Source organism: Equus przewalskii, chromosome 13 (assembly GCF_037783145.1).
Source record: "Equus przewalskii isolate Varuska chromosome 13, EquPr2, whole genome shotgun sequence".
NCBI classification, from domain to species: Eukaryota; Metazoa; Chordata; class Mammalia; order Perissodactyla; family Equidae; genus Equus; species Equus przewalskii.
In genome coordinates, this window is record NC_091843.1 from 86911006 (window position 1) to 86937869 (window position 26864).

The 26864-nt window shown below is 42.4% G+C and overlaps 1 protein-coding gene and 1 pseudogene across 12 annotated transcripts in view; one reads left to right on the forward strand and one right to left on the reverse strand.

Annotated features, from left to right (window-relative positions):
• Window positions 1–26864, reverse strand: part of PDE8B (phosphodiesterase 8B) — a 217432-nt gene that overhangs the window by 26156 nt on the left and 164412 nt on the right. The gene's annotated exons all lie outside the window — the stretch shown is intronic.
• On the forward strand, window positions 25774–26321 carry LOC103547093 (large ribosomal subunit protein uL23 pseudogene; annotated as a pseudogene).

Here is a 26864-nt window from a genome sequence, read left to right on the forward strand (position 1 = left end):
CCTGTTTTTGTCATTATTGAATGACAAAGTTTATGCCTTGTATGAAGGCACCGATCACAATTACAAGCCCCAGAGACCCTGGTCTGTGAACCTGGAGGTCATCCTGGAGGCTTCCGTCTCTCTCATCCCCATGTCTGTCTAGACCATCATCAAATGCTGTGAAACCTCCCTAACGGCCTCTGGGACCACCCACTTCACTTCTCTCCATTGCCAGAGTGCAGGATACCATCAGCTCTCGTCTGAACTCGGCAATAAGCCCAACCCAGTCCATTCTCAACTCTTCAACAAGTGTAATCTTGCAAAACCACACATTGGATCCTGTCATTCTTCTGCTTAAAACTCATACTTCCCATTAGTCTTAGGGTCAGCCCCATGTGACAGCCTGGCTATGAGGCTCTGCGATGTGGCCTGGCCCCTGCCAGCTCTCCAGCTGCACTGCTGACCCCTGCCAGTCTGTTGAGGGCTCTCAGCTTGCAGGCTGTACTGGCCTCTTTTCCATCCCTCTAATTTTCCCATGCTCTTTACTACCTCAGGGCCTTTGCACATGTGACTCCTCTGCCCAGAAAGCTTTCCAATCTACTCTCTTCCCTTTGCCTATTTGTCCTCCAGATCTTAGCTGAAAGGTGATTTCCACAGGGAAGACTTCCCAGATGTTTCCTGCCCATCTCAGTCCCTCATGAGGTCAAGTCCTTCTGTCACATGTTCTCAATGAACTTTTCCTTTATTGCATTTATTACAGTTTCTAACTTTGTGCTTATTCGATTGTCTATTCTCCTTTCAAACTGTAAGTTCCATTTAAGCGGAGCTGTGTCTCATTTGATTACCTTTGTATACTGAGTACTAACGCAGTACCTGGCATACAGATGCTCAATAAATATGAGTCCAAAGGAGACTGAGATTAACCACATAGCTTGTGGCGAAAATACTTATTGATGATTTGACCATCATATTGATCTTTGTTGATTCTATTTAATACTGATGTCTCTAAAGACCTTAATTTGTAAAGTGTTTTGGTAAAATACTGATAAGGAAGTTTTCCGTAAAATGTGTTTTTTTAAAAAAAGCAATAACAGTATTGACTAAAAATACAGCCATGTGGTCTGACAGCACCAAATCCTAAGAGGCAAAAGAGGGCGTGATGGTGAGAAATCGAGGCCCTCAGATATGTGAATGCATCTGCATCCCTGAGCCGGTTCCCCCGCACCTCAGAGAGATTCTTTATGTTTCTCATTGCATTCAATGGAGCAGTAAAAACGGCAGGTATTATTTAAAAAACAAGAAGTTTGTTTCTATCCATACACACATTTGTAATAAAATGAAAGTGACTTTGAAATATTTGTTTATATAGAAGAGAGCCGCCTTTGATGGAGAAGATTCTGATCACAGATCTCAAACTCAGGTTTTATGTTGTCTGGTTGTCATTGTGCCTCCCCCACACCCAAATATTATGAAAAGGAGTGAAAACTTGGTTAAGGTGAAGAAAAGCACTATCCCCTTAAATGATCAGTGTAGCTTACAAAGTCGACTTAATAAGCAATCGTTTTTTAAGACCGAACATTTTTATTTTTATTTATTTATTTACTTAATGTTTTTTAAAGATTTTATTTTTCCTTTTTCTCCCCAAAGTCCCACCGGTACATAGTTGTGTATTTTTAGTTGTGGGTCCTTCTAGTTGTGGCATGTGGGATGCCACCTCAACATGGCCTGCTGAACGGTGCCATGTCCGCCCCCAGGATTCGAACTGGCGAAACCCTGGGCCACCGAAGCAGAGCACATGAACTTAACCACTCAGCCACGGGGCCGGCCCCCAAAGACTGAACATTCTTGATCAACAAATTCAGGACAAAACTGAACGCTGCCATGTATGTGACAAGCCTTCAGTGAACTGGAGTGTGAATGCTGAGTGAGAGATCCGATCGCGGGAACTGAGGCACTGAAGACCCTCCCTTCATTTACATGTAATGAAAATGACGCTGGAAGTGGTATAATACAGAATGTCTTTGATCATCTTTCTTTACTGAAAACACTTTGATGAGTAGTTCCTTGGATGGAAAAAGTATCCGATGCCGAGATCAAAGACCTTTTCTGTCTGTTCTATTTTCAAAAACCACTGGACAAACACTTCTCCAAATTCCCACCCAAATAGCAAACACACACCAGTTTTCCCCAAGCATCAGAACAAACACCTCTTGCAACATTCTGGACCATGTCCTCAGTGATCACCTTTACATCCTGCACCCTGTCCTCAGTGATCACTTTTACATCCTGCACCCTGTCCTCAGTGATCACCTTTACATCCTGCACCCTGTCCTCAATGATCACCTTTACATCCGGGACCCTGTCCTCAGCGATCACCTTTACATCCTGCACCCTGTCCTCAATGATCACCTTTACATCCGGGACCCTGTCCTCAGCGATCACCTTTACATCCTGCACCCTGTCCTCAGTGATCACCTTTACATCCTGCACCCTGTCCTCAATGATCACCTTTACATCCTGGACCCTGTCCTCAATGATCACCTTTACATCCGGGACCCTGTCCTCAGCGATCACCTTTACATCCTGGACCCTGTCCCCAGCAATCACTTTTACATCCTAGACCCTGTCCTCAATGATCACCTTTACCTTCTGGACCCTGTCCTCAGTAACCACCTTTACATTCTGGACCCTGTCCTCAGTGATCACCTTTACATCCGGGACCCTGTCCTCAGTGATCACCTTTACATCCGGGACCCTGTCCTCAATGATCACCTTTACATCCTGCACCCTGTCCTCAGTGATCACCTTTACATCCTGCACCCTGTCCTCAGTGATCACCTTTACATCCTGCACCCTGTCCTCAGCGATCACCTTTACATCCTGCACCCTGTCCTCAGTGATCACCTTTACATCCTGGACCCTGTCCTCCGTGATCACCTTTATATCCTGCACCCTGTCCTCAGTGATCACCTTTACATCCTGCACCCTGTCCTCAATGATCACCTTTACATCCGGGACCCTGTCCTCAGCGATCACCTTTACATCCTGCACCCTGTCCTCAGTGATCACCTTTACATCCTGCACCCTGTCCTCAATGATCACCTTTACATCCTGGACCCTGTCCTCAATGATCACCTTTACATCCGGGACCCTGTCCTCAGCGATCACCTTTACATCCTGGACCCTGTCCCCAGCAATCACTTTTACATCCTAGACCCTGTCCTCAATGATCACCTTTACCTTCTGGACCCTGTCCTCAGTAACCACCTTTACATTCTGGACCCTGTCCTCAGTGATCACCTTTACAGTGCTCCCGAAGCCATGGACAAGCTGTCGCCATTGTTTCGTGGATTCTGAGTCTGCATTCTCAAAATACTGCAGCATCAAGACAGAGGAGAAATTACACGGATTCCGAGCTTGGTATTTGGTATCAGATCTCTTCATTTCAGTTAAATTTATGAGCCTAACAGACTCAATACATCATCTCTCCCCTTTTATCTTGATGGTGATTTAAAATATTACATCAAAGCAACAGGCATTAGTTTGATATGAATGAAAATACATATGAATTTTTAAGATCACACAAGATTAAAAAGAAAAATTCCAAGCTGTTTTTTTCCCCCAGGTAATTTGCTGTATGCCAGACAAGAGTAAATATATCTCCTCTGTTGTTACATATTTTCTTGGAAGAATTTATGCATCCCTCTTCCGTGCAAAGCCAGATCGCCCATGATCTAGTGTCCTGGGTCAACACTTCACTTACGTCACATGCTGGCACCCACTGGCCCTCTCTTCAGCATGCATTTGCGAGAGGCTTACAGAGAAGTGTTCTCTTTATGGAGCCCAGGGATCCTCACTTTTGTATCCTTATCTCATGGAAAAACACTCAATGCAAGCCCCCATTCCAGCTTCAAGGTTTTATCTTTTTTCTCTTTTAATGGCTTTCAAATATCCACAATGTAAAGAACCACTTGGCTTCATACCTGGCAAAAACAGTCATGCATCATTTAACAAGGGGGATACCTTCTGAGAAATGCGTCATTTCTCAGACCGTCATCTGTCGTTGTGCAAACATCACAGAGTGCACTTACACAAACCTAGACGGTACAGCTTACTACACACCTGGGCTCTATGGTCCTAATCTTATGGGACCAACTCATACATGCGGTCCGTCATTGACCGAAACGTTGCTATGTGGTGCATGACTGTATTGAGTTTTCCAATATGGAAATATGATAGTGGTTCTCTAACTTCAGCATGAATCAGAATCACCAGAAGGGCTTGTTAAAACAGGTTGCTGAGCCCCACCCCAAGTTTCTGATTCTCGAAGTCTGGGTGGGGCCTAGAATTCGGATCTGTACCAAGTTCCAGGGTGAGGCCTCGGCTGCAGGTCCGGGGACCATGCTGTAATCCATGGGGCCTCCCCACTCAGACTGCTCTATGCATCAGCAGCACTGGCAACACCCGGGAGCTGGTTAGAACTACCCACTTGCAGGTTCACTGCAGACTCAGTGAGTCAGAATCTACATTCTAACATTTAGTCTCCAGGCAATTTGATTACACACTATAGTGTGAGAAACACTGATTCAAGTGGAGAAATCCTAGGCTTGCCAGCAGATCTCTCGTCGTCTCCGTTTCTGGCTGTGTAGACCTGGGGAACTTCCGAGCTTCACGAAGTCTCAGTTTCCTGATGTGTATATGGGGACCAACGCCTGCTTTTCAGGATCTCAGAGGATCAAATGAAATAACGTGTGCAAAATGCCCAGCCCAGAAGCTCTCGGGCTGGTCTTTCTCTCAGAATCACCAGGAAGGCTTGTGGAACCACGTTGCTGGGCCCTGTCCCCATAATCTCTGTTTCAGTAGGTCTGGGTGGGGCCTGAGAATCCGATTTTCTAACAAGTTTCCTGTGAGGCCAAGGCTGCTGACAGTGGCCATACTTGGAAAAGCACTAGCCCAGCCCATGGTGGGTGCCCAGATAACACTGCTTCCTTTGCCCTCTCCTTCATGGATGCATCCTGTTGGTTGAGAATCTGGATACAGTGCTTGCTATTTCAGGACTGACTGTGGTTTAGAGAAATCACTTCCTTTAAGGCATGCGTTGAGCATATGTGGTGTGCCCTGTTGAGCGCTTTCCACATAAGCAGCACATTTGTGTTTCTCACTTTATGCTGTCATTCCCCTAGCCGGTGTCCCCTTGCTGCTCAGTGACAAACATATATAAATAGCATCAGAAAGAAATCTCATTTTGCTTAAAGTTTCTTGTTCTTACAGAACTGTCAATGACCGACGGCGCTTATGCTCAACACTTCCATGTGTAAACTCATACACCTGCTAGATTTTGTCAAGAGAATGGGGAGCTCACACTTCCCCACTCACGGAGCACTAGCACTCAACAGAGAGCCATTAAGCCACTTGATGACGCCAGGGCTTCCTCTGCCCCGCGATCAGCATAAGACAGAAGCATCCCCAGGACCTTCACTTAATAAATCAGGTCCTGCGAAAGCTAATGCAGAGGCGAGGACAGCACAAAGGAAAAACTGACAATAACGAGAGGACAGAAGAGGAAAACAGCTCATCGCTGTGTGACCTGAGGTTCTGAAGATGCTGCTCATTGGAACCTTTGTGCACATTTTGTGAACAATCGCCCCCATCTCTAACTGATGCCTCATCTTCTAATTCTGAGCCAATGAGACTATGAGATGAGGATGGTTAGGACCCAGTCTCTGCCTTCCAGGGATTTACTGTCTAACAGGGGACAACAAACACGTGCTGTTGCAGTGAATTCATTCCTTCCCTATGTGTGCCAAGTGTGTACTACGGTGCCGGGCAGCATTCTAGGCACTGGAGATGTGACAGAGAACAAAAGAGATACTCCCAGGAAGCTGCTTCAGAGGTGCCAAAGATAGCGCTTCCCACAGGGTGGGATGTCGAGGGGTTAAAGGTAAGTTTAGGGCATTCCCAACTTTGACCGTAAATAACCTCCAATCACATGTCCAATTCATTTGCCCTTCAGTGTTCCCCCACGGCTTCTGAGCACATTGAGGAGAAAGCCTCAGGTTGGTGCTGGTGTGCCTTTAACACCCACCACTTTCCAAGGAGAGGGGGCTCAGTGTCAGAGCTGTCAGCCAACAGCAGTGGCTGTCTAGAGCTTATTAACATCATGAGTTTTTTTTTCTATTATATCTATATTTACTGTTTCCTTCCATATGGCTAGTGACTGGTATTCCATTTCATGGTAGTGATTACTGTGATGGCGTAAAGTTTTAAAAGTGACTTCTAGGGGCTGGCCCCGTGGCCGAGTGGTTGGGTTCGCGCGCTCCGCTGCAGGCGGCCCAGTGTTTCGTTGGTTCAGATCCTGGGCGCGGACATGGCACTGCTCATCGAGCCACGCTGAGGCAGCGTCCCACATGCCACAACTAGAAGAACCCACAACGAAGAATACACAACTATGTACCGGGGGGCTTTGGGGAGAAAAAGGAAAAAAATTAAATCTTTAAAAAAAAAAAAAAGTGACTTCTAAAGAAAAATATTAAATATGAATAACTCTCACAAAATATAAAACAGGCAAAGCAGAGCTGGTTTAGTTGGAACAGCAGGCAGGAGTGGAGGCCTGGAGCCACTTGTCCTTGGCCCCTTCTGTCCTCTGGGGAAGCTGAGGACTTCCCTTAAAAGAGAGTGAATGCAGATACAGACAAACCCCCTGGTTTGGGCCAGGCTGACAAGGCTTGGGGAGGAGGGGAGGAGGGTGCTGCATCAGCTGCAGAGGCTGTATGATCACACTGACCCCGCTAGCAGCCGGGTGGACCTGGCAGGCCAGTTCCCTCTGAGCTTAGTTTCTGTGTGTGTCAGATGACGGGTCTGTGCTCAGCAGCGTCTGACCTGGCTCCAAGCAGCCATTACTACCTCCTACTTCTTGCAGTGCTCCCTGCACAGCCTGGCACTGCCTGTGCCTCTCATTCTGTGTCACTCCTTGGAACACTGCAGCCATTTCTGGCCCTAGGCTGCCCATCTGAGAGCTGATGCCACCTGCTAAGAAATACTAGTAAATGAGACCATTAACCTAATTTGGTCGGAATGCTCCCTTAGGAGTGAAGGCACAAGCAGGGTATTGAACACTCCTCCGCCCTGAAAAAGGGTAACAAGATGGCGGCATCAAGCAGCATTCACAATTCTTAGAAAGGAGACAAATCCCATGAGGCATGGACAGATTTTTTTTCCCTTCCAGATACAATAAAAATGCCACTCAAGCCCAAGCAGGAGAATCCCTACTGGAGGCTGTGATTCTAACTTTTCCTTCGAGCCAGTAATGGCTGAGTGGAGCTTTGGGATGGCAGGCTAGCTGCAGGAGAGCATTACAGGGACATTCAATTTTCTGGGGTGGCCTGGCTGATGGACCGGAGAGAGGAACAGATGGCATCAAATACAGTCACGAGATACATTCTCATGTTAAACAAAGGGATGGCATTTTATTCCTCTATCCTGGCTTTTCAGTTTTACAGACTCTGGTACTATTATGCTGAAGATGTACCAGAAAAACATATCTCAGATTCCTGTCTGAAAGTGGTTGGAAACCCAAATAGACTTTAAATTTAACCACTGTGTGTGCAAGTTTTGGTCCTGTCCAGGTAGCAGTTTATTTGGGATCATTGGGACGGGTCCACCTGTCTAACCTGACCCTCCCTGCCTGGGGCTGTTGACGGGCAGCCTTCCCCACAGAAGGGTCTCACAGTAGCACGCACACCCTTGGGCCCTGAGGCTCCCTCAAGGGATGAAACTACTCACCATGACACTGCAGGAGGGTCTGCTTCAGAACAGGCGACGGAGCACAAGCCTAGAGCACTGCTGACCACCCTCCAAGAACTCTGTCAGCAGAGGTCCTAGAGACAGCAGAGCTTTCCTAGCAGCCACATCAGGGGCGACAGCACAGCTTCTAAACCACACGTGTGTGGCAACTATTTGAAAGTGTCCTTGGAAGGAAACTGCTCTGTCCCCTGGCAACTGTCTCAGTGTCTAAAAATCCATACTAACAAAGCAATTATCAAGAACTAGAGATCCTAGAGTTGAGATATGTCTGGGAGAGACTGCCTGGTTCAGTCTGCAGCCTATAGGTAGTTAAGACACCTACTGACGTGTTGTAGAGGGAGGCACTGACTTTTGGAATGTTCCTACAATGATAAGACTGGTTAGCCCATTTGGGGTACTGACACCTGCTTTCCTTCTGGAAGATGGGAATTTTGATATTTGTGGCTGGTTCTTGTGCTTATGGGATCAGTTCCTAATAAAAACCTTGGATGTTGAGTACCTGGGTGAAAATCCTGCCGACATCTTGTTGCATTCTACTGCTATAGGAACGAGCCTGTTCTGTGTGACACCATCTGGGGAAGAACATTGGAAGACTATGCCTATTTTCCTAAAGACTCTGCCTCTTTTCCCTTTTCTGATTGTTGTAATAATAAACCATGGCCATGAGTACCACTGCCTCTGAGTTCCTAAGCCCTTCTAGTGAATCACCAAACATATGGGTGTTCTCGGGACCTGCTATGCAACAATGTATCAAAATTTGGGATGCAACTAAAGCAATACTTAGAGGGAAATTTATAGCAGTAAATATCTATGCTATAAAAAAACAACCTTAGCTTCCACCTTAAAAAGCTAGAAAAAGAATAGCAAGTAAACTTGAAGTAAGCAGAAGAAAGGAAATAAAAAAGATCAAAGCAGCAATCAATAAAATAGAACACTCACACAAAAGTAGATAAAATCAGTGAAACCAAAAGTTTCAGGCCCAGATGAGAAATTTTATGAAACATTTAAGAAATAAATAATGCCAATTCTTAACCTTTTCTGGAAAAACAAACAGGAAGAAATACTTCCCCACTTATTCTATGAGGCCAACATTATACTGATTCCAAAACTAATCAAAGACATTATAAGAAAAGAAAACCAGAGGTCTCACATGAACATATATGCAAGAATTCTTAACATTTTAGTAAATCAAATCCAACAGTGTGTGAAAAGGATAATACATCAAGTGGGGTTTATCCCAGAAAGTGAAGATTGATTTAACACTGGAAAATCAATCAACATAATTCACCATATTAACAGACTAAATGAGAAAAAAATGTGATCATCTCAATAGAGTTTTTTTAAAAAGCACTTGACAAAAACCCAACATGCACTCCTGATTAAAAAAAAAAAAAAAAACTCTCAGTAAACTACGAATGGAAAGAAATTTCCTTGACCTAATAAGTATTATATACAAAAAAGCCCTAAGTTAATATCATATTTAATGATCAAAGAATGAATGCTCTCCCCCTAGAATCAGGAACAAGGCAAGGATGTCTAATTTATCACTTATATTCGACACAGTAATGTAGGTTCTATCCAGTGCTATCTGGCAAGAAAAAGAAATAAAGGGTATCCAGTTTGGAAAAGAAGTAATAAAACTGTCTTTTTTAGCAGATGACATCATTGTCTATTTGGAAAATCTGATGGAATCTATAAAAAAGCTACTAAAATAATAAGTGAATTTATAAGCAATGATGCAGGATAGAAAATCAATATAGAGAAATCTATTGTATATGTATATAACAACAAAGAGCAATCAGAAATTGAAATTAAGAAAATACTACTTAAACAGCATCCAAAAATAGGAAATACTTTGAAATAAATCTGAAACAGGATAGAAAAGACCTGTACACTGAAAACTACAAAACAGTAAGGAGAGAAATTAAAAAAGACATAAATAAATGGAGAGCTAGACCATGTTAATGGATCACAAAATTCAGTATTGTAAAGATGCCAATTTTTGCCAAATGTTCAGTTGCAATCTCAATCACAATTCCAGCAGGGTTGTTTTTTTAATAGAAATTGGCAAGTTGATTCTAAAATCCTTACAGAAATAAAAGGACTAGAATAGCAAAACAACTTCAAAAAAGAACAAAGTTTGAGGATTTACACTATTGATTTCAAGACTTATTATAAAGCCATAGAAATCGCAACAACATTGAGACAGACAAATAGATCAATGGAACAGAAGTCAGAGTCTAGCAATAGAAACACATATATATGGTCAATTGGTTTTTGACAAAGGTGCAAAGGCAATTCAGTGGAGAAACAATAGTCTTCTCATTAAATGGAGCTGGAACAAGTGTCTATCTAAACGCCAAAAAAAGGGAAATTTAATCCACATACCACTCTCTATATAAAAAATCAACTAAAAATGCATCATAGACCTAAATATAAGAGGTAAAACTATATGTCTTGTAAAGGAAAACGTGGGAGAAAGTCTTTGTGATCTTGGGCTATCAAAGATTTCTTAGACACAACAACTAAGGCACAATCCATAAAACACTGATAATCTGGACTTCATAGAACTTCTGCACTCGGGAATATACTGTTAAGAGAATGAAAAGACAAGCCACAGACTGGGAGAAAATATCTTCACATATCTGATAAAAGACTTTTCTCCACAGTATAAAGAACTGTCAGAATTCAACACTGAGGAAACACACAATCCAATTCAGAACTGAGTGAACTATTTGAACATACAGTTCACCAAAAATATACAGAGAGCAAATAAGTATATGAAAAGATGCTTACCATTTTAGTAATTGGGGAAATAAGAATTAAGACCACAAAGAAATACCATTGTGTAATAATAGGAGTGTCTAAAATTTAAAAACTGACCACACCAAGTGATGCAATTTGAACTCTCATATTATTGGTGTAAATGTAAAATGGTAATAAAAGAAAAATAACTTTGGAAACAGTTTGGAAGTTTCTAAAAAAGTTAACATGCATCTACCAAATGATGCAGGCACTTACCTAATAGAGACGAAAGTATATGTCCATTCAAGGACTTTTACATAAATGTTCAAAGCAACTTTACTTGTAATAGTCAAATCTGGAAAGAATCCAAATGTCCATCAACATTTGGATGTTATGAATCAATAAACAAGTCATGGTATAGTTATATGATACAGTACGACTGAGCAATAAGAAGAAATGAACTACTTAAAATCCACTGAATTGTACACATTACACGGGTGAATTGTATGGTACATTTATATCTCAATAAAGCTGTTAGAATAAACAAGGAATGGACTATTAATAAATGCAAGAGCACGGGGGAATCTCAAAATCATTACTAAGAGGAATATATACTCCATAATTCTATTTACATAAAATTATAGAAAATGAAAAACTCTATAGCGACCAGTGATTGCTTGGAAATACAGAAGGGTGAAGAGGGAAGAAATCAAAGGGGCCCAAGGAAGCTCTTGAAGATACGTTGATGGAGATGTTCATGATCTTGACTGTGGTGACGGCTTAATGAGTGTGTGCGTATAACAAAGCTCATCAGAGGCTACACTTCAAACATGTGCAGTGTAATGTATGTCAGCTATTCCTCAAAAAGCTGGAAAAGGAAATAATGACCAAGGTTCCACCTAAAGGCTACGAAAAAAAGAGCAAACTAAACTGAAGGAGTAGAAGGAATCCAACAAATAACAAGGAGAAGGAAGAAATAAAAAAAACAGATAAACAAGAGGAAAAGTCACAAACCCTAAATGCTGGTTCTCAAAAAAGATCAAGAAAACTGATAAATCCATACCTAGACAGATTTTTTAAAAGGGAACAGAAATACCAATTTCAGAAGTGAAAGAGAGGTTATTACCACAAATCCTACAGACATCATAAGATAATGAGAATATTACGATCTACCTTTTGCCAAAAAATTTAGATGAAATGAACAAATTCTCTGAAAAACACAACCTACCTTAAACTGACATAAGATGAAACAGAAAAAAATGGACTTTTCCTGTAATTATGAAAAACTTAGGGAAAAAGAGATTTTCTTATCAAAAATCTTTCCACATAAGAACTTCTAGGCCAGTATCATTCACAGGTGAATCCTATCATACCTTTAAGGAAGAAATAAGAGCAATCTTCTATAAACTTGTTCAGGAAATAGAGGAGGAGGGAACACTTTCAAGCTCATCTAATAGGCCAGCATAATCTTAGTATGCAAAACCTGATAAAGATATTTTTAAAGAAGGAAATTATAGACCAAAATCTTTCATAAACAGATGTGAAAGACATGACCTTTTATCTTTAATGAAATCCTGAGCAACCTAGAAAGCAACTGCTAGCATTAATGAATCAACCAAGTAAGTTCACAGGATATAGGGTTAATTTAAAAATCAATTGTACTTTTATATATTAGCAGCAAACATTTAGAAAATGAACTCAGAAATCAATGACATTTGCCATAACATCAGAAACTACTTAGAAGTAAATTTAACAAAGATATCCAAGACTCTATACTGAAAACATAGTAACATTGCTGAAAGAAATGAAAGACCTCAACAGGTGGAGAACTCCACCATTTTCACGGAATGGAAGAATCAGTAATGTTAAATATCAGTTCTCTTCAGTTGATCTATAGCTTCAGTGCGATCCTAATCATGAACTCTGCAGGCTGTTTTTGGGTGAAGATTATCAAGCTAATTCTCAGATCTACATAGAATGCAAAGAACATGGAATACCAAACCAATTTTGAAAAAGAAGAACAAAGTTGAAGATCTTCCATTACCTGAATTTGAGACTTTCTATAAAGTAATTAAGAGAGTATGCAATCGCCCTATGGATCAACAACTAGATCAACACAACAGAATAGAGTCCAGGACAGACCTCCACCCACAGTCATTGATTTTTGGCAAAGGTGCCAAGGCAAACCATGAGGAAAGGAAAGCTTTCTCAACAAACGATGCTTGAACACCTGCACCCGTATGGATAGATATTAAACTTGGTACCATCTCACACCACACACAAAAATGAATTTGAGATGGATTAGAGACCTAAATGTAAAAGATAAAACCACAAAGCCTTTAGAGGAAAATATAAAACATCTTTATGTCTTGGGGATAGGCAAAGTTTTCTTAGGTGGGTCACAGAAAGCAGTAACCATAAAATATTGATAAATTAAACTTTATCAGATTAAAAATTTCTGTTCATCAGAAACACTGTTAAGAAAAAGAAAAATCATAGAGTGGAAGAAAATATTACCAAAACATATATTTGACAATAGATTGACGTCTAGGATACTGAAAGAAATTCTACAACTCAATAATAAAAACAACCCAATTAAAATGGCCAAAGATCTGAATAGACACTTTACAAAAAACGATATACACAAGGTCAGTAACACTTGAAAAAGTGCTCACCATCATCGGGAACTATCAGGACTCACAACTATCAGAGAAGTGCAAACTGAAACCTACATGCCTAAGAGAATGGGTAACTTTGTAAAGTCTGGTGACAGCACCTGCTGGCAATGATGGGCGCGACTGGGCTTCTCATGCATGTGCTTGGGAAGGTGAAACGGTTAAACTACTTTGGGAAAAGGAGTGGCAATTTCTTACAAAAATCAACATACACTTGACTTATCACTTAGCAAGTCTGCTCCTAGGTGTTTTCCCAAGAGAAATAAAAATATATATTCACAAAAAGACTGGTACAATAGCAGCTCCATTCATAATAGCCCAAGACTGTAACCAAGCCAGGTGCCCATCAAGAGGAGACTGAATAAAAAAGCGGTAGTATATTCGCTCAGTGGAATACCACTCAGTCATAAAGAGTCACAAATGGACAGATTCCAAAACACAGATAAGTCTCACAAACATTATATTGCCTGAGAGAAGCCTTTCACAATTCAGTACATATCATATTGACTCCATTTAGATGAAATTCTGTAGCAGGCAAACTAAGCTATGGTGAAAAAAACCCAGCTCACTGGTTACTTCCGGGGAAGAGGAGGCAGAGGTCAGTTGGGAAGGGGCATGAAGGAAGTGTTCTGGGGTAGTAGTAACGTTCTGTGTCTCCTTAGGGGTCTAGGTTACAGAGGCGTATGCATCTGTCAACGCTCATGCAAAGGCACACAATGATTTGTACATTTCTTTACATGTTAATTTTATATAAAATGCAAGCAAATCTAGAACTCTAGTTAATGATATGCATACTAAAGTATTGAGGGAAGAGTACTGATACATGCAATTTATTTTGAAAAATAAGATGTACTGATGGAGGTACAGCAGAATGTATATTTGGAGAGATACGGATAATGCAAATATAGTGAAATGTTAAAGGTAGAATCTAGGGGTTGAGTATTTGGGTGTTTATTGTAAAATCTTTTCCGCTTTGCTGTATGCTTGACAATTTTTACAGTAATATACCGGAGAAAAAATTGGTTGGATTGTGGACTGAGGATTAGCCCGAGGTGTCTTTTTCATGACGTCTGCTTCCTCCATGATTTATAAAAGCATCTGAGTGTGAGTAAGCTTTATCCCGCGACTGGCGTGTACCAGTGAAAACATTATTTGTTCAAGGGTATCGCCAGGAGGAGCTGTGCAATGGTTGTGTGGTTTGACACCAACTTTGGACATTTATCAGCCGTGTAACTGCTCTCTGACTATCAGTTTCTTCATCTGTTGAGTGAGGACAATACTATCTTACAGGCTCGATATGACGATTATTGGGATGATGCCTTTAAAACAGCCCAGAACCTGTCACAAAACACTCACTCAATAAATCATAAATAGTGTGTATTACACTTCATTATTTTCAGATAGAACGTGTTATTTTGGAATCATCTTGGATTCCTCTCTCCTTTTGCAGATTTAACCAGCCACTGGATCCTGTGTCGCTTCAGCCTGGCACAACTCTGTCCTCCCTGCTTCTCTTGTCCAGCAGAGGCCTCCCTCCCTTCAGAGCCATGACATCCCTTCCCACCTCTGAATCATGGGACTGCACGAAGGCCCTGGCCAATGCCCTGGCCACTCATCTGGAGTCATTCTTTGCTCTCTTTTCTGTCTCACCCCCTCAATACCTCATCTGGCAGAAAATCTGGGTAATTCTTTGGTCCAAACATCTCTTATGCCCTTCTCTTTTTCACCACCTTTAAATGGAGTCTACTCCATGCCTCTCTGCTTTTCTTTCTGTTTCATATATCTGAATATTGTCTACTTGACTTAATCAAACCAGGCTAGAACAGAGGGTGTCTCATTCCTTCTGGGAAGCTCATCAAGTGCCTTTCCAGAGATTAACTGGTAAGATATGATGCTGGTAACTTGTGTATGAATAATTTCAGATAACCTAATTTAGTGTAAGTTTCCTAGTCCCCTACCTACCACTGTGTAAGGCTCTTAAAGGAAGGAGGAGACACTGAAAGCTGCTTGGGACGACAAGTATAGTGTGACAAAACCTGACCAAGTGCTGGGCTGTGTGACACAGCCAGTAAGTGCCACAGGGTCCCTAAAAGGACAGAGGCCACACTGTGAAGGGGATATTCAGCAGGAGGAACTGGACTCCTAAATCTTCCTTTGGATATATATCTGGAAATTGGGAGCCAGGACTAAAAAGGGTGCTAAGAAACTGAGACTTCCAGAGTGGAGGACCCAAGGGGGAAGCATGTGCCATATCACAGGAGGGACAAGAGGCCAAATTCTGGGCCTTTAAGTAACCTGGACAGACCTTAGAAGGAACAGGGAGCCAGTGGAAGTTTTTAAGATGGAAGTAAGTTATCCAAGAGGCATCTGGGAAGATGAATCTGGCAAGATGGATGGCGAGAGGAGGAGTGTCCTTAACTCAGTGATTTTGGAGAAAGTGAATGTTCTTCCAGAGGAAGAAGAGAGATGGAGCTGAAATACCATTATGAAACCACACTTTCTTCTCTAAATGCTGCTGAAAATGGGAATGTTAAAGGTCAAGATTTCCTCAGGGAATCAAATGATGTTCACCCTTGAGGAGCCCTCTTCTCCCTGGGGAAATGGCAGTCACAAAGGCCAGGCCAGCCTCACAGCTCCACTGATAAGCTGGAGTCAACAATCTCACACCAGAGGGACAGCCAAGGGAGCCAGTTCATGACTGAGAAGAAGTGTGGGCGGTGTGTGCAAAGACGCACACAGACGCCTCACCTAGGTTTGTGATTCAGTGTTGCTGGAACATTAGGAAAACACAAAACTCCCCAGGCTACCATTGGTATTTCCAGAATCAAAGGTCAAGGGCACCGCCTGCAAGAGTAGCCAGGCAGCGTGCTTTGGGTCAGAGATGAGTTCAATCACAAGAGGGGGAAGCTCTTCCGCACGGCCCACCCCACAGGAGCCGGGGCCCGCTCTGTGCCACTGAACCAGGAGGGACACGGACTGCAGCCCAGAGAGTCGAGGAAAACGCTGGCTCGCCTTCAGCAGCTGCAGAAGGAGGAAATTCTCTCTCCACAAAAGGAGGCAAGGCTTTTTTCCTTTCTTTTTTATGGAAAGACACTTGTTTTGTGTTTTCTTGGGAAACCAAATGTTAACATCCCCTCTTCTTTGTAAGTTTACAAACAGCAGTCAATATTGTTAAAAAAAAAAAAAAAAACTCGTGAAAGGTCTTTCTTCCTAGCACTTTACCCTGCCTCTCCAGTAGAAGCTGCTGCGTCAAGAGGCCCCACGGCACCTGGAGCCCCCAGTCAACCGTTAGCTTCCGCCTCCGCAGGGTCTGCTCTGGGCCTGACTGGGCACCATCCACTGGCACAGAAGTTCCGAATGGATGCCCTACACTGAAGGGCCCTTGCCGTCAACCAGAAGCTGCTAGTCACGAGCAAGCCTTTAGAACCCTGAAGACCCCAGTAGTTTTGATTAGATATTTTAAAGGTGCTACAGTTTTAATGCCAATTTAAATTCCTAATCCAGAAAACAGCTCTGGAGCCACTGCTCAAATAATGCCCTCTGAGAGTGAACTGATTTATCGAAAGGTGAGGCAACGCAAGCAGGGGCCCAAGCCCACACCCCAAGGGCCTGCCAGGTGTCCCACGCAGGCCCTCCGTTCCTTCACCCGGGAGGCCGCGGGCCACAGCCAGGAAGTCCCCAAGCACAAGTGTGGACTGTCCTCTGCTGGCTCTACCTATGCCTCAGCCTGGCCAAGTGGCATGGCTCACGTCCCCAGAGCAGCAGCTCTGAGGGGCTCAGGTCCCCCACAGTGTGCTGTCACTGGGTTTCTCTGGGGGACACTGTCCCTTCACCCCCACTGTGCTATCCAGGGCTATGATGTGGATGTACCCCTTACCTGGAATGTTCACCCAGAGCATCGTGGTTCTGCAGCTAAGGGGGCAGCCACTTTGCTGCCTTGCCAGGGGCCCAGAGACACAGAGAGAAACAAGACTTGGTGTTTCGGCCCTAGAGCCACAAAGATGATGAATTATTGAGAATGATTTCTTAAAACATAGACATTCTAACGGCCTAAAGGGTGCTGGGTGAAGTTTTCAAATTTTAATTGAAACAGAAAACTAAATAAATCCCATCCACATCATTACTTCCCCTGCCAGGTCTCACAGCCATGAAACATTAATGGGGAAGAGAAATGGAAAAAAATACTGTCAGCTGAAACGGATAGCAGGGCTTGGGATGGAGACCGCGGGATGCATTTTTATTGCATGTGTCCCAACTCTCACTGTAATCAGGAAGTGAAGGGGCTCAGGTCAGGCCTGCAGATGGAGGAGCTCCCGTGCCTGGAACCGATGCAAGGGAGACGGACAGCTGCGCAGGACACCACCCCCTAATCGGGGAGCGCCCCGTGTGCCAGGCTCTGTGTGAGGTGCTGGCTGAGACAGGCAGGGTCCCCATCATCACCTGTTCACAGAGCCAGCAGGGACAGCGGCTTTTCCCACTCAGCCTTCTCTTGGGCCAGTGCTTGTTTCAGAAGCCCCTCCTGCCAACTTGCTGACCTCAAGAGTCCGTGATATGCTCCATGCTCCCTAGGCCAGACTTGACCTGGGGACAAGTAGACACAGGAGCCACTACTGCAACCCAATGCCACAGCTTCTCTCCCCCTTGGTGCAAACATTCACTCAACAGACATTTTCTGTGTGCCCCCTGTGGGTGAGGGCCAGGCCCAGGAGGGAGATGCAAAGATGATGAAGACCTGGTCCCACCCCTGGCAGTTCCATGTGGCCTGGCCCTCCCGGCACGAATTATACACAGGCAATCCTTCTGTTCACCTGCCCTTGCACGGTTCTTTCATCAAACCACACTCCTGTCCCCTATACGATGTCCAGCAGGAAACTTCCCTAGGCTAACCTAATCGATCACACAGACCCAAACCCCTCAGAAGCTTCTCTCTGTAGCCTGCTGGTTCTTGACCTTGACAGCACCCTGGAATCCCCTGGGGAGCTCTTAGAAGTCATCATGCCCAGCGGTACCCCAGACCCATTCCATCAGAGACCCTGGGGCCCAGACACCACTGTAATTTTCTTTAACTCACCAGGTGACTCCACAGGCAGCCAGGGCTGAGACCCACTGCGTTAGCCTCTCACATCTCACCTTTCAGCACAAGTGCTCGCGGGCGCTGCTGGTCCCCAGCACCGGTGGGTAGATGGGAACCTTCCTCCCGTGGGGACTGCCTTGCTCCATCAGGTCCAGTGTTCCTTACGGGTCACAACCTGCTTGTTAGGACACTGCCTTTTACTTCCTTTGTAACTGCAGGGCCAATGCTCTATAATGAGGTCCTTCAATTCATTTGGCAGTTCTAATGATCTGAAACCCTCTCACAAACCCCTTCTAGACTCAAAGCCGCCTGAGAGCAGGCTGCACCTGTGGTTTCTCCGCATCATACTGTAGTTCTGGTTCCTGCTTGGAATGAAAGACCTCAACAGGAACCTGTGGAACGGATGGCACCAGCTGACAACCAGCCCTTCGTTTCCTTCCCTCTTATCCACAGGTACATATGTCACCCCCGTTCAGCCTCCCATTCCCCAGCCACCTTGTTTGATTAAGATAATAAGGGAAAGTGTCATTTAACCCGCTCCTTACAATGTGATTGTGGGTTTAGGGATGGGGTGGTCGCGAAGAAGATGAGGAAATACATGCCTTCTTCAGCCTCCTGGAGCTGGGCCCTGAAATCCCAACCAGGAACTCGGCCTCCAGTAAACCCGAGTGGGAAGCTGACTGCAAGAGTCAGATTTCTCCACAATGGGGCAGAGCAACTTTAACAGAGAATGTTCCACATTCTTTCTCCTCCTCATTTCTTTTTCCAGCAATGGCACTGGAGGAGATCATACTTTTTGGAATTTTGTTCTTAGAGATTATTTAAATGAGGCATCACATAAGTGAAGCCAGAAGCTTGAATAATATCCTCAGAGATGAGCACTTCTCTGACTACAGTGAACAAAAGGCCCTTTAGGCAAAGGGGCTGGTGTCACCATGGTTGGGTTTTAAGTTTTGATTGGCTGTATACCTCCAAAATATGATGGAAAGATGAATATTGAAATGCTGCAGTTAGACGTGACAATACTCAAAGTACGTTACTGCATGCCTAACGAGCACGCGGCCACCATGAGGAGCTCCAGCGACCTTCACAAGGAGCGGAGGTCCCAGGCTCCGGCTTTTCCCAAGAGAGGCCCAAGGCTCCTCGGCAGATAGTTCGCTACCTCACCCTCTTAGCCTTCTACTCAGACCCCCAAACACCTCTTCTAACTTCCTTTCATGGCGCATCAAATGCACACATAAACTTGATCTCATTTGCAGACGGAGGCCGGACTGTGGCAGGGAGCACATGGCATGATTTACTTCAGTCCACACACCCACCAGAATGGCTCCGGACCTGGACACACCTAGAGCAGGGCACGGACTGTCACAGGAAGCCAGGCAAAGGCAGGTGCGCAGCTGAGAGACTGGGCCCCAACTTGGCCTTCAGCTCAATCTCCCTGAGTCTACACCACATCAAGAGGTCCAGCCAAGCCTGACCACTCTTGCTTCTCCTAGTTACCTTTTCACTTCTGTCTGAGATTCTTCTCCCCACAAGGATAAATTCTACCCCACTTCAGTCAACACTTCCTCCATGAAGTTGTCCCCCAGTTTCCCAAGTAAGGGTAGCCTTTCTTTCATGCTTACTGCTCACAATACACACCTGTATTCCTTTTATAACCACATTGCCAACTACTTGAATAGTCTGAATCCTGGTTCCGCCACATATCACTGTGTGCAACATGGACAGGCTTGTTAATGATTCCAAGCCTTAGTTTCCTGGTTCATAAAATGGGGATCCTAGTATCCACCTCCTGGAGTTGCCGTGAGGGTTACAAGAGTTAATGTATGACACGCATGTACAGAATAAGGGATACAAGGTGTTCAATACCTGGTACATCTTATGATTATTAAAGCATATGATCCTCGACAAACTCCACTTGTATTTACTGAGTTCAGTAGCATCAGTGGGAGATGGGGATGCAGGGCATGCCACATGATGCTGCCCTTGATAAGCTGGGTCCAGTGTGGGAGGTGATAAACGCACTCTGTAGGTGAGAGGAGGACAGAGTGGTCAGGGGAAAAGCACAGAGGAGAAACATGACCTGGGTCAGGTAAACAGGAGCTCTGCAGGAGGACAGGAGGAAGGAGGAAGCCAGAGAGAGGGAACAGTAAGCACAATGCCCAAAGGCATGAAGAAGCCTGGTGTGCTTACGGAACTATGAAGAGCTTGGTGTGGCCAGAGCCAAGCAGCAGTGAATGAGGTGAAGAGTAGGCAGAAGCAGGAGGATCCCAGAGCGCTCCGTGTGCTCCTAAAAGACATCTACAAATTCGTTTTTAAATGATGATGAGCCATTGGGGAGTCCTTTAGAATGAGGACTATGGACTGGAGGGTGTGCTGGCATAGATTTAACAACCAGATCGCTGAAAAATGCATAGATATCCATACCTAAGTTTATTATAAATTTTACTGATGAAAAGTACAGGTCAGTAAACTACAGCCCAGGGATTTCATAAATATAATTTTATTATAGCATAGCCTTGCCAATTCATTTACACATCATCTGTGGCTGCTTTCCTGCTACAATAGCAGAGCCGAGTAGTTGTGACAGAGACCGTAGGGCCTGAAATATTTACTATCTGGCCCTTTAATAAAAAAATTGCCAACTTGATATAAAGGGTGTCTAGCACACAGTTTCTAAATAATACTAAAATATAAAAATACCCTTTATCATAAATTCTATATAGCCAATTGATTCTCACAAAATGCTTTTGTTGACTTTGTGTGGAATTCTTGTATGAGCAGCCTATCTATGGTTGCCACTGATGAATGAGTGGAGTTTCGACATGAATGTGAGGTGATATTTTCACTTACATTAAGTGATAAGAGTAAAATAACAGATGCACAGGAACTCCACTCATATGTTAATGATGTGAGCAACTTCTTTGTTGAATCATATAATAGTTTTTGAATACTGGAGGGACATTTCTTCCATTTTTTGTGTTATTCACCATGAAACTGTTACAGACTTGCTATACATTTAAATTTAATCTATATTATTAACATTTTCTCCATCACTTGCTTAAGTCTAGAAAATCAACCAAAAAATAAGTCCTGGGAACTTTTAGGTTCAAGATGGTGACACAGGAGGCTCCTGAACTCACCTCTTCCCACAGACACCCTGAATCTACAACCGCATATGAATCAGTTCCCTCTGAAAGAAATTCAGAAACCAGTTGAGCGACTCCTACACATCAGGTAAGTGAGGAAAAAACCCCACATCAAGGCGGATAGAAGAGGCTAAGAAACAATCTTGCCGTAAATCCCACTCCTGGCTGGGCAACACACAATCGGGAGGGAACTCACAACTCCCAGCTTCTCCCCAAGGAGCAAAGGGTTTGGACCCCACATCTGGCACCTCAACTTTTAAGACTTCCACTTGAGAGACAGACCCCCAAAACATCTTTGAAAACCAGTGGGGCTTGAGTCCACAGACCCACAAGGCTGTAGGGAACTAACAGACAGTACTTAAAGGGCTCACACAGACTCACTATGGCTAACCCCAGGGTCCAGTGCAGAGACAGCAAACTGAAATTCGCCCAATCCTTCTGTGAAAGAAATCTGTTTATCTTAAAAGCTTTGGCCTGAGGGGAAGGCTTCTAATTTAACACACATGTAGGGGCTGACTGCAATTCTCCCCAGAGACTGGGAGGCTGGAAGATGCCATTTTTGCGCTCTGCCTCTGCCCTGCCCCATGTCACTGGTATCTCCCAGAAAGGAGCCTGTGCAAGTGTATGGCACCCTGGTTTTTGCGGATGCCTCCACAGGGACACTTCTTGATTACTTGGCTCTGGTGGCCAGTGGGTCTTATGTTTTCAGGTCTCATAGGACTGTAAAAAACAAAGAAACAGTTCTTAACAGGCTATCCTTCCAGGGCACAGCACAGAGGCAGCAGATAGAAATGCCCATCTCCCAGTCTTAACCTGTAAGAGATATATTTGCATACTCCAAAAGCTGCTGCCTGAGGGCCCAGCTTTCAATCAACCTACATCTAGGTTCTGAGATCCTAGGTCTGAGGGCCTGAGATCCTCCCCTTTGGGACACTGACAGGTCTGGACACTCCCTCAACTACTGGGAACCACTAAGAACAAAGTGGGTTGCTTGGACAATCACAAAGGTATGAGAAACAATCAAGAGCTAGGGCAGGGTGGAACAATAGGTTCATCTGCTACCTGAGACCTCTCCATCAAGACTGGGAGAGGTGGCTGTTTTATCTAATGCATAGAAACTAACATAGAGAGTCAAGGAAAATGAAGAAAAAAGGAGTATGTTCCAAAAGAAAGAACAAGATAAAACCTCAGAAAAAGACCTTAATTAAATGGACAAAAGTGATTTACCCAAGAAAGAGTTCAAAATGACAGTCATAAATATGATCATCAAAGTCAGGAGAACAATGCATGAATGAAGTGAGAATTTCGACAGATAGAGAATATAAAAAAGTACCAAACAGAAACCACAGAACTAAAGAATATAATAACTGAACTGAAAAGAAATCAATAGAGGGGTTCAACAGCAGACTAGATGAGGCAGGAGAAAAATCAGTGAACCTGAAGACAGGGCAGTGGAATTCATTCATTCAGAGCAGCAAAAAAAAAAAAAAAAAGAAAATGAATGAAAAAGAGTGAAGATAGCTTAAGGGACTTATGGGATAACATCAAGCAGACCAATATTCACACTATAGGGATACCAGAAGGAGAAGAAAGAAAGAGGGGCAGAAAACCTATTTGAAGAAATAATGGCTGAAAACTTCCCTAAATTAGGGAAGGAAACAGACATTCATATCCAGGAAGCCTAAAGAGTTCCAAATAAGATGAATTGAAACAGACCCACACACATTATAATTAAATTTTCAAAAGTTAAAGACAAGGAGAGAATCTTAAAAGCAGCCAAGAGAAAAACAATTTATTATGTACAAGGGAATCCCCATAAGACTATCAGCAGAAACTTTGCAGGCCAAAAGGGAGTGGCATGATATATTCAAAGTGCTGAAAGAAAAAAACCATCAAGCAAGAATCCTCTACCTGGCAGAGCTGTCCTTCAGAATTGGTGGAGAGAGAAAGAGTTTTCCACACAAGCCAAAGCTAAAGAAGTTCATCACCACTAGACCTGCCTTACAAGATATGTTAAAGGGACTTCTTTAAGGTGAAACAAAAAGGTGCTAATTAGTAACAGGAAAACATATGAAAGTATAAATCTCACTGTTAAAAGTAAACATATAGTAAAATACAAAATAATGTAGAAGTGGTGGGTTAATCACTTATAAAGCTACTATGAAAGTTGAAAGACAAAAGTATTAAAAATAACTAACATTACAATAATTTGTTAATGGATACACAAGATAAAAAGATGCAAATTGTGATGTAAAAAACATAAAATGTGGGAGGAGAGAGTAAAAGTGTAGAGCTTTAGAATGCATTTGAACTTAAGTTGTTATCAACTTAAAATAGACTGTTGTAAGATATTATATGTAAGCCTCACGGTAACCACAAGGCAATAACCTAAAGTAGATACACAAAAGGTAAAGAGAAAGGAATCTAAGCATACCACTACAGAAAAGCATCAAATCACAAAGGAGGAGAACAAGAGAAGAAGAAAGGAATAAAGGAATTACAAAATAGCCAGAAGACAATAAACAAAATGGCAGGAAGTCCATACCCATAAATAAATACCTCAAATGTAAATGGACTAAATTCTCTAATCAAAAGACACAGAGTGGCTGAATGGATAAAAAAACAAGACCCAACTATATGCTTCCTACAAGAGACTTCAGCTTTAAGGACACATATTGACTTAGAGTAAAGGGATGGAAAAAGACATCCCATGCAAATGGAAACCGAAAGAAAGTTGGGATAGCTATACTTATATCAGACAAAACAGACTTTAAGACAAAGACTATATTAAAAGACAAAGAAGAGCATTATATAATGATAAAGGGGTCAATCCAACAACAAGATATAACATTTATAATTAGTTATGCACTCAACATAGGAACATCTAAATATATAAAGCAAATATTAAAAGACCTACAGGGAGAAATAGACAGCAATACAATAATAGGAGAGGACTCCAATATCTCACTTTCATCAGTGGATAGATCATCAGACAGAAAATTAATAAGAAACACTGGATTTAAATGACATATTAGACCGGATGGACTTAACAGACATTTACAGAACATTCCATCCAAAAGCAGCAGAATACACATTCTTCTCAAGTGCACATGGAACATTCTCCAAGAGAGATCATATGTTAGGTCACAAAACAAATCCTAATAAATTTAAAAAGATTGAAATCATACCACACATCTTTTCCAACCACAATGGTATGAAACTAGAAAACAATTACAAGAAGAAAACTGGAAAATTTACAAATATGTGGAGATTGAACAACATGCCCTGGAACAACCAATGGGTCAAAGAAAAAAGAATTTAAAAATATCTTGAGACAAATGAAAATAAAACAAAGCAAAACCTACAGGATGCAGCAAAAGCACTTCTAAGCGGGAATTTTATAGCAATAAACACCTACGTTAAGAAACAAGAAAGATCTCAAATAAACAACATAACTTATACTTAAAGGAACTAGAAAAGAACAACAAACTAAGCCCAAAGTTAGTAGAAAGAAGGAAATAAAGATCAGAGCAAAAGTAGTGAAATAGAGACTAAAAAGAAAATAGAAAAGACCAATGAAACTAACAGCTGGTTTTTTTAAAAACATAAACAAAATAAACCTTTAACCAGACTCACCAAGAAGAGAGAAGACTCAAATATATAAAATCAGAAATGAACAAGGAGACATTACAACTGATAGCAGAGAAATACAAAGGATCATGAGGGATTATTAGGAACAATTATACACCTATTGGCTGAACAATCTAGACAGAACAACCTAGAAAAAATGGATAAATTCCTAGAAACATACAACCTACCAAGACTGAATCATGAAGAAATAGAAAATCTGAGCAGATGAATTACTATTAAGGAGATTGAATCAGTAATGAAAAACCTCTCAACAAAGCAAAGCCCAGGACAAGAAAGTGTCACTGGTGAATTCTAGCAAATATTTAAAGAAGAATTAATGTCAAACTCTTCCAAAAAACTGAAGAGGAGAGAACACTCCCAAACTCATTTTACAAGGCCAGCATTACCCTGATACGAAAGCCAGACAAGAACACTACCAGAAAAAAGAACTGCAGGCCAACATCCCTGATGAACCTAGATCCCAGAACCCTCAACAAAATATCAGCAAACTGAATTCAACAGCATATTGAGAGGATCATACACCATGATCAAGTGGGATATCCCTGGGAGGGAAGGATGATTCAACATTTGCAAATCAATGTGATATACCACATTAACAAAATGAAGGATAAAAATCATATGACCATCTCAATAGATGCGGAAAAACTTCCGACAAAATTCAACATCCATTCATGACAAAAACTCTGAACAAACTGTCATGAACATGTTATGGAAAGCAAAGAAGGAAGTCCCTATCCCTCCCAAAGATGAAGCCAAAGTAAAAGCATGGAAGCCCAAGAAAGCAGTTCTGAAAGAAATCCACAGCCAGAAAGAAAAAGATCCACACATCACCCATCTTCCGGCAGCCCAAGACACTGTGACACCAAAGGCAGGCCAAACATCGTCAGAAAAGCACCTCCAGGAGAAACAAGCTTGATCATTATGCCATCAAGTTCCCTCTGACCACCAAGTCAGCCATGAAGAAGATGGAAGACAACACAATAGTGTTTGTTGTGTATGTCAAGGCCAACAAGCACCGTATCAAACAGGCCGTGAAGAAGCTCTGTAACAGTGATGTGGCCAAAGTCAACACCCTGATCAGGCCTGATGGAGAGAAGAAGATATGCGCATATGTTCAAGTGGCACCAGACTATGATGCTTTGGATGTTGCCAACAAAATTGGGATCATCTAAACTGAGTCCAGCTGGCTAATTCTAAGTATAAATTTTTTCACCATAAAAATAAAAACTCTTAACAAAGTGGGTATAGAGGGAATGTACTTTAATATAATAAATGCCATATATGACAAGTGCACAGCTAATATAATCCCAATGGTGAAAAACCGAAAGCTTTTCCTCTATCACCAGGAACATGAGAAGGATGTCCACTCTTGCCACTTTTATTCAACTTAGTACTGGAACTAAGCAGTACGGCAAGAAAAAAAAAGGCATCCAAACTGTAAATAAAGAAGTAAAACTATATGAAGATGATATAATCTCATATATAGAAAACCCTAAAGACTCCACTAAAAACTGTTATAACTAATAAACAAATTCAGTAAAGTTGTAGTTTACAAAATTGATATACAAAAATCAGTTGCATTTCTATACACTAATGACAAACTATTAGATGGAGAAATTAAGAAGACAATCCCATTTACAACTATATCAAGAAGAATAAAAATACCTAGGAACAAATTTAACCAAGGAGGTGAAAGAGCTTTACACTGAAAACTAAAGAAATTGAGGAAGACACAAATAAATAGAAAGATATTCCATGCTCATGAATTGGAAGAATTAATATTGTTAA